An 11,347-nucleotide genomic window follows, 5' to 3' on the forward strand; every position below is an offset into this window, starting at 1 on the left:
GAGCAAAGTATGAGAATTTGAACTGAAGAGCCAGCTGTTTAATAATTTCTGTTAGATTTTCTCTTATGACATACAGCCTGTTTGGCAGGTTTTGAAGGAGAAGACARAGATTTTTCTGAGATAGATTGAACTAACACTAGGAAAAAAATTGTGAATCTGCAAAGTATTGGAACAAGAAAAAATGCAACTGAAGTTAAAGACTGTCAAGAAACCGAGTTTTATRATTTTCTTATCCAATTTTGCATGTGGTAATGTATAAAGTGATGGTATAGTGTTTAAATGAAATAATAAAAAGAAGGAGAAGACTATCAGAGAGAACTTTGGAAATGTTGGGAAGAGTAGAAAAATCATAGATACGTGTTCTAAAACCTACTCTGTTTGTTCAGGTAAGACGTTATCCTATCTGATTTGCTGCTGTTGCCTTATCTCATCACACGGTCTGCACCTGCCTTCAGGTGATGCTTGCTAGGTCCTGCTATTTCTGATTTCAAAATCAGCCTTGCCTGCAGTTGGATGGATAAATGCATGGGAAGGATAGAGAGTTTAGTCTTTATTTAAATACATATGACTCATTTTGTCTGTATGCTGACAGTGGCTCTTCTGCCACCCTGGCATGCTGCAGACTCAATAGTGTCCACAGCTGAGCACCTGGCAGCTCAGTTTCTCTCAAGAATATAGTTTAGAAAACTTTTAATCTCCTATGACACAGTAGAGCTGCTATTCGGTATGGGCAGTGCAAGATATGTGTAGTCTTCTCCAGCCCATCTCTGATCTGATGGATCCAAAGCTCAGACCATCTCTGGGGCGAAGGGTCTGCTCCATAAAACTGGTTGAGTTGTAGAAAAAAACAGCTCCTCTTTTTCTATCATGGAAAAACTTTTTAATTATGTTAGTAATCGCTGAACCATCAGCTCCTTCATCAATCACACAGCCCAATGGGGACCAACAGGAGGCAATCACAATCTGCCAGCTGCTTCTGCAGTGGGGTATCTGCAAGACCTCATAGACTCCCTCCTTAATTCTGCTCTCCTAGGAGAAATTAAGGTGTATACACAAGTGCTTTTGGAAATGTTCATTGTAAGGGTCTTGGAAATGTGAGAGTAGGTGTTTGTTTATTAAGGTTATCCAGAGCAAGCACATTTTCAATTTGAAAGGGATAATAAGCCAAACTGGAAGTCACACAGGCACCAACCTGGCTAATAGGCAGGAAAGATAAAATGACCATGATCAGAAGTCACTAATTAATGGGCCATAAGGAAGCTATGGGCACAGCTGTGGAGAGGACCAGCCTGGACTTTGCTGCTCATAAGAAGGCAGAAATCTTTCTTGCTGGAGAGGAGGAGGGGATGTGACTATCTACACTCAGGTTTTATGTAAGCTCTGGGTGCATTATGTGTGAGTGTTGTGGTAGGCAGTGCTGTGACTCTAGCAGTCTAATGCCTCAAGGCATCTCTTAATGTACATGCTCTTGTCAAGGCAGAACTGGCACAGGATGGGGAGATCTCACATGGAAGGTATGTATGTAATAGGCTTGCTAGGTCTATAGTGGGGAGGAGGAGCTTTCCAACATTCAGAAATGGCAAAATGCTCTTTTTTTCTGGGCTTTTTAATTTTTTTTTTTTTTTTTTTTTGTAGTGGGGGGCAGGCATTTCTTGTGGTCTTTTGATGACCATGGTGCACTGAGGCAGCATTTTATAGCATTGCCATGCAAACTAGTAAAGGACTATATTTGCATTCATTCACTGAAACTATGATTATATTTTCTGAGACAAGATCATCTGTGCTTAACTTTAGTGCCATTCTGATATTTCCCTCCCCCAAAATGCTGAAGCATCAAAGTTAAGACTTATGTTTACTTTTGTCCTTCTTGCTCAATATTAAGCTTCCTCTCTTCACCATTCGTACATACCACCTCCCAAAAATCTGTTCTTGATTTCAGTAGGAAAATTACAAACTATACCAAGATTATATATTAATTATATATTATATATTATATATTATATATTATATATTATATATTATATATTATATATTATATATTATATATTATATATTATATATTATATGATTTTATCAGAGATAAGCAGGAAATTGATGTAACAAAACACACTATGAGATCTTATAGAAAAGTGGAAAGTATTACTTATTTAACATGACCACTTCAGATTGACATTCAGGTCATTCCCTCATGGATTTCACTCATTCTCTCTCATACTCACTTTCAAGTCCCAAGACACAGGTCTGAGTGGCCTGTCACTTGTGTGTGACACAGAGGAAAAGTGACGTCAACTATTGACTTGTAAACATCACCTTGATTCTTCTTGCTTGGCACTGAGAAGCTGGGTTTTAATACATCTTTCAGTAGGTAACAACTTTTGCAATGTGATTTCTTGCCTCAGAATATTGCTGACTTCACCCTCCCTAAGATGCAGCAAAATTTTATTCTTGTTTCTGTATTTTTGATGCCCTCTCTATTACATTGTGTCTTCCAGCTGGGACAAGGAGAGAGACGCCATCACCTCACTGTGGTCTCGCCTTGGGGTCAGCACACAGGTCCTCCGCTTACAGGTCATTGTGCTGTGGCCTTATCAGATCACGGACCTGCTCATCRTGATGTGGACAGTGACATATTCCTGGGCATATGACAGACAGTTTATTACTGTCTGTCACATTCTTTGTCATTAATACATGCTGTTCTTTTTGTCCTTGCTCTGTATAGTGTCTTCTGATGTTTTCACCACAGATATTTCCATTTGTTCTTCGTTCATACCAATCAATATTTCTGTTAACATTTCCACAAATTAATGCTTAGGACCATATTCTCCGTTTCTGATTTTCATTGTCATTTCCACCCCCCCCACACCCCCTGCCACCATTTCCAGCGTTTCTAAGTGTTTTCCTGGAGTAATCTTGTGCTTTATCATACATTTAGTTTTTATATCAGCTCAGTGTATGATTTCAGATATTCTTGCYATTCAAGTAATTAAAAAAATCTCCTCTCAATTGAAAAATCCAAGTTGATATATTGGAAATTTTCATCAGGACGAAAGGGAAAAAAGCCAGAGTTATCATGGCTTATGAAGTAGGCTTGTTCTCTCTCTCTCTCTCTTTCATGGCTCATTAGTAATGTAAATTAATAATGTAAATTACATATTTACTGCCAGTGAACACGCAAGGTTTATATCTGTTTGATGGGTCTCCTTTTTACAGAGATTGTGCCTTTGTGACAGAGGGCATCTTTCTGGGTTAAAATGTTGGGGTGGAGARACTGTTCTCTGGCTCCTTTCAGACCTATTGCAAGGTAATGGCATTCTAATACAACCTTTAGATTTTGTAASAACTTCTCCTATTTTGAAAGGTTGCTACGAGCGCACATTATTCACCAGTGTACCCCAATCTACTTAAAAATAATTTTACTGTGTTATTAATAAATGAAAAATCTCAGAATTTATTGTACAATATATAGTTTTGTAGACCTACTACTAAATTACTGCATACATTATACATCTCTATAAGGATTGCAAAAGTAGCCATCACTGTCTTTCAGTTCTGAATATGCTTATGCTCCTGTTCCTAAATGCCCCTCTATGATTTTTTTAATTGCTATCAAGCTTCATGAAAATAGGTGTCTACCCTGTAATCTGTTTGTTTAGAAACTTAGTTTGTAAGATCTTTCCAGTACATAAAAATGCATGGGAACTGAYTGATAGAAAATAAATAAATAAAAGTTTTGTATGACCATAGTGTAATAAAAACTCTGCCAAATAGCAGTGACCTCCAGAATGGCTTAGAGATTTCCATCCTGTAGCTGGGAATGCCATTAGTAGGTAGATCATTTTTGTTCCTTCTTTTAAGCTCCTCAGTCCAAGTAAATGCAGTATATGTATTGCAATGTAGGTAATTAAACAAAGAGTTCAGGAAATCTATTTTACTAATGGCTAAAATATCATCTAGCACTTAAAAACACCATGTTATATTTTGTAGGAGCATAATATATTGCTGAAGCAGCAAATAATACTGACAGTTTTAAAGTAATTATGTTTTCAACAGATCAATGAAAACATTAGTAATTAGAATAACAACTGGACAATTAATTACTTTAAATWCTCTAAGGCACTTAAAACAACCTTTTCATAATATTACTGTTTAACAGATGTTCTTGTGCATTGAGTATAAGATGTTTATTCACTGCCCATATGATTCTGCTTACTGGTGTTCCCTTATTCTGGCTCATTAGGCATGAACAAGAGCAGTTTATTTGTTGTACTGGATTGTATCACTGCATGGTGTGAAAATTGTATGTCTCATTGAGTAGCTACTCTAGTGTAGGTCATAACATACTGCACAATGCATGGGGCATTATGTATTCTGGACTCATATTTGCAATTTGGGTTCTGCAATGAAACTCCAAGTCAATATTTTGGAAAAAGTTCCTGCTTTGAAATCACTGATTTATTTACATGCAAGGGCAAATACTTTGCCAGTGTAAACTGGCATTCCTCCATTGTCAATCTCAATTGTGAGTCTTGTCATTTGACTGCAGGTGTACCAAGGAGAAGGGAAAAAATGAAAGGCAGAAAAGAAGAAGGGGTGATAGCTAAAATAATTAAAAATCATAAAGGATTTTGATCATCTCTTGATTTGCTACTTCACACAGCCCACCAGTAGTTCTGTGCACAGTTCTACTCATTGCACAAGTACGTTTTTCAAATAACAGAAAGAAAAGAAAATTAGAAACTTTCACTGAGACCACATTGAGCTACACCAGCTGTGTCTATGTCCTTTTCAATTTAATTTATATGTAAAACATTGAAAGGCATAAAGTCACAGTACTACAAGGCAAAAAAAAAGTCTCTATTATAGCACCAATGAAAGCAGTATAGAATATTTTTGATGAATTCAACTCTTTGTTAAATAAATGTAGTTTCAGCAAAACAARTACTTGTTGGGGATGTTTTGAATTCTTCAAAGATTTTCAGTAGAAAATGTTTCGTAGAGAGTGAAAAGCAAAGTGAATGTGCTTCTACTTTTTGGCAGGAAAAAACTGAATATGTATGTAAGCGAATGACTTGACAAAAAAATGGCAAATGAAATTCAATATAGATAAATGTAAAGCAGTGCACACGGGGAAAAAAACTGTCTTGTTATTGTATAAAATTACACGTTCTGAAGTAGTCATTACCACTGAGGAAGCAGACCTTGGATTTGATAAGCTATGATAGCTAGAAGAAAACAAGCTCAACAGCCATCAGAAAGCAGATCAAGTATTAGGAATTTTAAAGAAGGAAGTATACAAGGAGAAATACAATCTTGCTGCTGTATAAATCCATGTTTTTCCAATGGTTAATACAGTGCATGCAGCCCTCATTYTTTCATCTTTAAAGTATACATCAGGACCAGAAAAGTGGAATAGATTATGTACAGTATGGCAAAAGTCTGCCAAAATATGAGTGGCATAGGAGTGGTTAGAAGATTTGTTGCTGTCTAAGGATCATTAAATGCAGCTGGTGGTAGCCATGTTCAAAATAACTGTAAGGATGACATTCTTCCTGAAATGAGTAGTAGACATGTGAAATTATTTGCTGGGGCTGCAGCTCTCTGTGTGCAGCTCTTGGTGGCTCTGCTGGTGTGTTTTTGTATCCAAAAACTACATTTTGGGGCAAATAAAATGACTATTAAAATTTTTGTATAGATGAATATATGTGTAGCCACCTTCTGGGACAAATAAGGTCCCAACTAATTTCAAACAATCACGTATCCTAATTTTGGCCTTCATTAGATCAGGTTCTTTATTTTCCAGACTTAATTGCTATTTATGATTTATTATCTGTTCTTTTTTTTTTTTAATGACAACAAAGTAATTTGTCTTTCCTCATATTTGATACATTCAGTATTCAAAACAAGATTTCATCCACACACTCTGCTTGTGTTTCCAGGTCTGTCTGAATGTATATAACTGTCTATGACTGTGGTGATGGCTTTAGAGTGGAGTGAGGAGGTCAGAGCACTTGGCTTCTGTTCACAATTTATTTGTTGAGAGGTGAATGGGGGTCATTAACTACTCTCTTTGTGCTCATCAATTTACCTATTTGCAGGTAGATGTAAGAATAGTCCTCAAAGTGGRAGAACAGAGGTGTGATGTGTGGGTTTTTTTTTTTTCTTCTTCTCTTATTCTTCCAAGATGTGCTCACTACTTTTGATGGGATGCAACCCTCTTTCTGTTTTCTTTTCTCTCTCCTTTTGTCTTTTATCAGCAAACTATAAACCTCTTACTGAGCTGTAAAAAAAAAGAGTGGAGGCTRAAATAAACAGATATTGCATATGTAAAACTATTTCAAGAACATTCTTTCTTTCAATAGCTTAATAAATTACAAATTCCATAGATTTTCTTTTTACTTGGAAAAGCATACAAAAACTCTGCTGCAAAGTAATAAAATATGTTATCACTAATTTTTTTTAGATTTTTTTTTAGAACTACTGGCTGTGTTTGATGACTCCCTGACTTTAGTTCTCAAAGAGTAAATAYAGTTGAGTCAAGAAGATGGTCAATATTTGAGTTAAAACTGCCATAGCTCATGCAGATAGATATGAGCTTTCTAAGAGAAATTTTTGCTTTCTCCTCTGAACTTTTAGTAAGTATGAACACTTCCTTGACATTCATGGATTTTACTCCTGTGAGATAAACTTCTGTACAATCTATGCTGACTGTCCAAAGCTCCATGTGGCTCATCAGATATTTGCAATACTGAAAAGTACTGGTCACACACTGACTAGCACAGATGGTRTGTCCCAAGCTTGGACTGAGATCAGCAAAAAGATTCTCAAAAAAAAAAAACCCTGAATTGTGCTGTTCACATCTTCAAAACAAAACTTTCCAAATCTATAAGTTTGTTTAAAGAAATATCTCATCTCATGATGTACCAAACAGTATCTAAGTTGTGAAAACATGTTTTAGAGTTACTTGCCAGTGGTAACAATGGAATCTGAAAGAGTTATGTTTGGAAGCATTTACTAGGCACAGAGAAATTACATGTGCTGTAGCCTTTAAATATTTTGATTTTGTGTTTGGTGGGTATAATTTTTCATATGTCTGCAAGTTAGTGAAGCTCAGTGCTAGTGATCTTCCAAAGGGGATTCTAAGGAGGGTTATTAAAATTCTCCTACCAAATTAAATAGGAAGATGATAGAGTGATGGCCTAGCATCTGATTTGTACAATCTTGTACAGCTCATCTCCAGGCTACTGCTTGATCACATTGCCAAGACACATAAATGTATTACCAAAGCGCAAATGTTTCGCTTGTGAAATGAGTTGGACCAAACTGAAGTTACCAGGAATCGTCTAATAAATTTGGAAGCGTCAAACAAATTTACAGCATAACAACTATAATCAGTCCTTCGGAAGGGGAATCAAAGTGGATATCATTCTGTAGGCAGCCACCAGAAGGGACAAATGAGGAAAATGAGCACAAGTCAAATCTGTATTCAAGATGTCTTCATCTGATATGTCTTCACTCACACATGACTCATTTTTTTCATAACAATAGTAGAATATTAAGAACAATTGCTGAGTTTCTCATTTTGAAAGCAGTGATGCTTCCAAGATCGCAGAATTACAGAATTATGGCATAGACGACATTGGAAGGGACCTCTGGAGTTCATCTGGTCTAATCCTCTCTACARCAAGATATTCAGCATTGTGTCTAATCAAGTTCTGAATACTTCCAAGGATAGAGATTCCACAAGTTGTGGGAAACTTGTCACAGTGCTCTTCCATCTTTGCAGTGAAGTTTTTCCCTATGTTCAGAGGGAATTTCCTGTGTTTAAGTTTGTGCCAGTTGGCTCTTGTCACTCCTGTGTTTAAGTTTGTGCCAGTTGGCTCTTGTCACTGGACATCACTGACAAGAGTCTATCTTCTTATGGGAACAAATACGTATATATTTTTGCAGGGTCTTTCTTTCTATGTACTCACTATTATAGTAGAAAACTCTAGTAGTTAAGGTAATCCCAGGAAGACACAGGAAATAGAGCTCAATCTTTCTTCTCTTGGATATTTAACTACTGAGCTCTTATGCAAATTTGAGGATGAAAGTTGGGGAGTGAAGATGGCAGCAGCYGTAATTCAAAAGAATTTTTTGTTAATCTTTCAAAAGAAAACTCAAAAGAAAATTTACATTGTTTTCAATGTAAATTYACTGTACTGAAATAGTCACACAATGCTGGAAATATTAAATTCTAGATCCTGAGTGATTCTGGGCATAATGTGCTGAAACCCACTGAGTATGGAGCATGAGCATTAGACTTTTTCCAGTTTCCTGATGAGGACCTCATCTATTTCTTCCTCTTGATCAGGTGCCTATATCAGTCACCCACTATGAGGCCACTGGTTTGCCTGATCCTGATCCTGACTCATGAGTTCCTTGCTGGTGCATCAACCCATAAAGGACAATTCTCCCTCCTCACCTTCCTGGCCTGTCCTTCAGAGAGCCTGCATCCATGCACTGCAGTGCTCCGGTCGTGTACGCTGTCCCACCACATCTCTGTAATCCCAAGGAGATCATAGCCCTGTAACCACTTGCAGATTTCTCATTTCTTCTGTTTTTCTCCCYACACTGTGTGCAGGCACTTGTGAGTGTCCTGTCTTCCTGGAAAGGGCATGAAGGCTTTTCCCATAAAGTGATCCCATAGGGACTTCCTTATTTACTTGCATACATTTGGGGTGACTCCTCTTTAGCCCTGTTTTGCTGATTTAGCAATTTTGTGATTTTGTTGTTTTACTGATTAAGAGATTCCCTTTTGTCTACTTCACCCTCGACCCTTTGGCTRCCAGTCAAGTCCACCACATCCTTCCTTGGTTGTTGGTCATTCTTTTCCTCCCCCAWCATTCCTAATTATAAGCCTATGTAGCAGCTAAACAGACATTTTTGAGGATTATCATTTTGAATTTAGGGAACGTAAATTCTGTTTAAAAGCTATCTTTTCTATTTCCAAATGAAGGTCATGTCAAATGATATGTTTTCATATTCTCAGTAAACTCCCCTTGTGAGATGGTTACTGTCCTTGACAGCATTGGCAGGCTGAACCAAAAATATTGAAAATGAAATGCTTATAAATTTCTAATCTGGACTTTTGCTGACCTGTATCCTTTTGCATCTGGCACCAGAGACTGGTGCTTACCCTAGCTGTGCCATGGGTCACATCTGCATCACCACATTTCTTTGGCCTCCTACCAATATATCTTTCGGACCAAGAAACACAAATTGCCAGCCAAAGCCATTTTCAAATGACTCTTTCCCTGTTTGTGGCTCTTTCCTTCCAGCAGAACTAAGACAGACTTTTTTGCTTAAAGGGAAAAAAAGATTTCTATTGCCTTATTTCTGTGCAGCACATGATCCACAAAGCCTAGCATGAGCAAAGGACGACTCATTTTATTAGAGTTCCCTGCTAGACTATTAGCAGCACATCACCAAGCAGCACGCATCTTTCCTTGATCTTTGYAGCATACTTCAAAAAAGAATGTTTATTATTGCAACACAGATTTGTAAGCCAAGTTTATTTTCTACATTTAACTATAAGTAGTTCCCTATGGGGGAAGATATGATTAAAAAGTTCAATATGTGATTTCTAAGCACTTTAGTTACTGAGGAGGAAAGGTCTTTACACTTTGCCCAACAGTATGTATTAGTAATACATACAATTACCTTTTAACCACTGCTTTTAGCTATTCTACGAACTCTTTCATAGACAATAAAATTTGCCATGAAAAGAATTATCCATTAATTGGCATTTTACTTTTTTTTTCTTACAAATTCAATTGTAAATAAGAATCATTATGGCTACTATGAGGGGACTGTGACACACAGAACAGACAGAATCCATATATATCCTTTAATCAGAGAAAATAAAGTCTGATTGCTTCGCTTATTGGACCAGTAAGAATTTATACAGTAATATTATTAATAAAATAATATTCCAGTTTGTTTCAGGGTAACTGGAATTCTTTCAAAGGCTTAACCTTTCTACTTTATGATTAAATTAATCATTAATCCCTTTTACAGTGAAATGGCAAATCTTTCTTCATGCTTATTCCAGATGATGCCCAACTTTCTCAATTTTTTTCTGGAACTGTTTTCATAAACCTTTCTCACCAAAGCACCATCTTTTCCATCAGACAAATTGAAGATCCCAGTAAGTCTRCGGTCAGCTACAAGAGACAAAACTCTCTTGCTGATGCATTTTCAGACACAATCCCTGAGACCATTTTTCTAGTGTAATGGAATGGTTAAGATTGTGATTATACCAGGGCTGAAAGGTCAAACGACTATTTCCATAGCAGTGTAATTATATTGCTTACTAGAAAGAGCCAGCTTTAATGAACTGCCACATTTGGGGATAAAATAAGCATAGTTTGTTAGCAATGGAGAGGTTAAATACTGCTGCTCAAGTTGCATTTTTTTCAGTTCTTTCACATCATTGTTTATTTGCCTAATAATACTGATACAGAGTGAGCTAGAAAATATGTTTTTTTCCAATTACAGTTCAGTAAATACATCAAGGAAATGGTTTTCAGCTGCATGTTTTATAGCAAAGAACCACAAAAAATGTGCATTCAGCTAAAGTTTTCCCTGACTTGGGAAAATACTTCCAAGGTGCCAGAAGTGCTCAGGCTCTTAACATTTATRTTTCTTTGTTTAAGAAACAATCAGCTTTCTTCCCACATCTTTTCTCATTGCTTTTGTTTTCTGCTTCCAAAATACTTATTTCATACAGTGATTACCTTTTAAATATCTATTGATCTCAGAGCCTCTCTCATTAATATGTTGCTTTAGGACAGCCTGACCTTTTCTCCTGCTGAGAATCAGGTCCATGCATTTTTTGACCATGAATTTTGGGAAAATCAGACTTTTACTTCCTGTTATACTGTCCTACAGTTTTTCAGAGCAAAACATCTACTGTATCCATTATGATTTGCTTACAAAGCCACTGTCAGTATGAGAGGCACCACCTAAAGAAAGGTTTGCTTCACCTTTAGCCAAAAATGCTTCCTTCTAGAATAACCAGACCAAAAGAGGATAAGAAGGAAGAATTTAACTCAAAAGTTATAAAATAATTCAAATTTTCCCACATTTTCCCTTCTTTTCAGTGCTAGGTTTTGTTGGTGCTGCTCTCAGCCGGAGACATAAATGTGGAGAGGATCCTAGTTCAGCTGACCGATGGTCACTGAGTGATCATCCCTGATGGAGGAGGAATAGAGAAACAGACAAAAAGAAAGAGCCAGTGTTATAAAGGACAGACAAAGTAAGGGCAAGTGCCTTGCATTGCAAGTGCTAGATTACAGCAAGAGCTGTA

This window comes from Nothoprocta perdicaria, unplaced genomic scaffold (assembly GCF_003342845.1).
Source record: "Nothoprocta perdicaria isolate Ctin4 unplaced genomic scaffold, notPer1 scaffold_37, whole genome shotgun sequence".
NCBI lineage: Eukaryota > Metazoa > Chordata > Aves > Tinamiformes > Tinamidae > Nothoprocta > Nothoprocta perdicaria.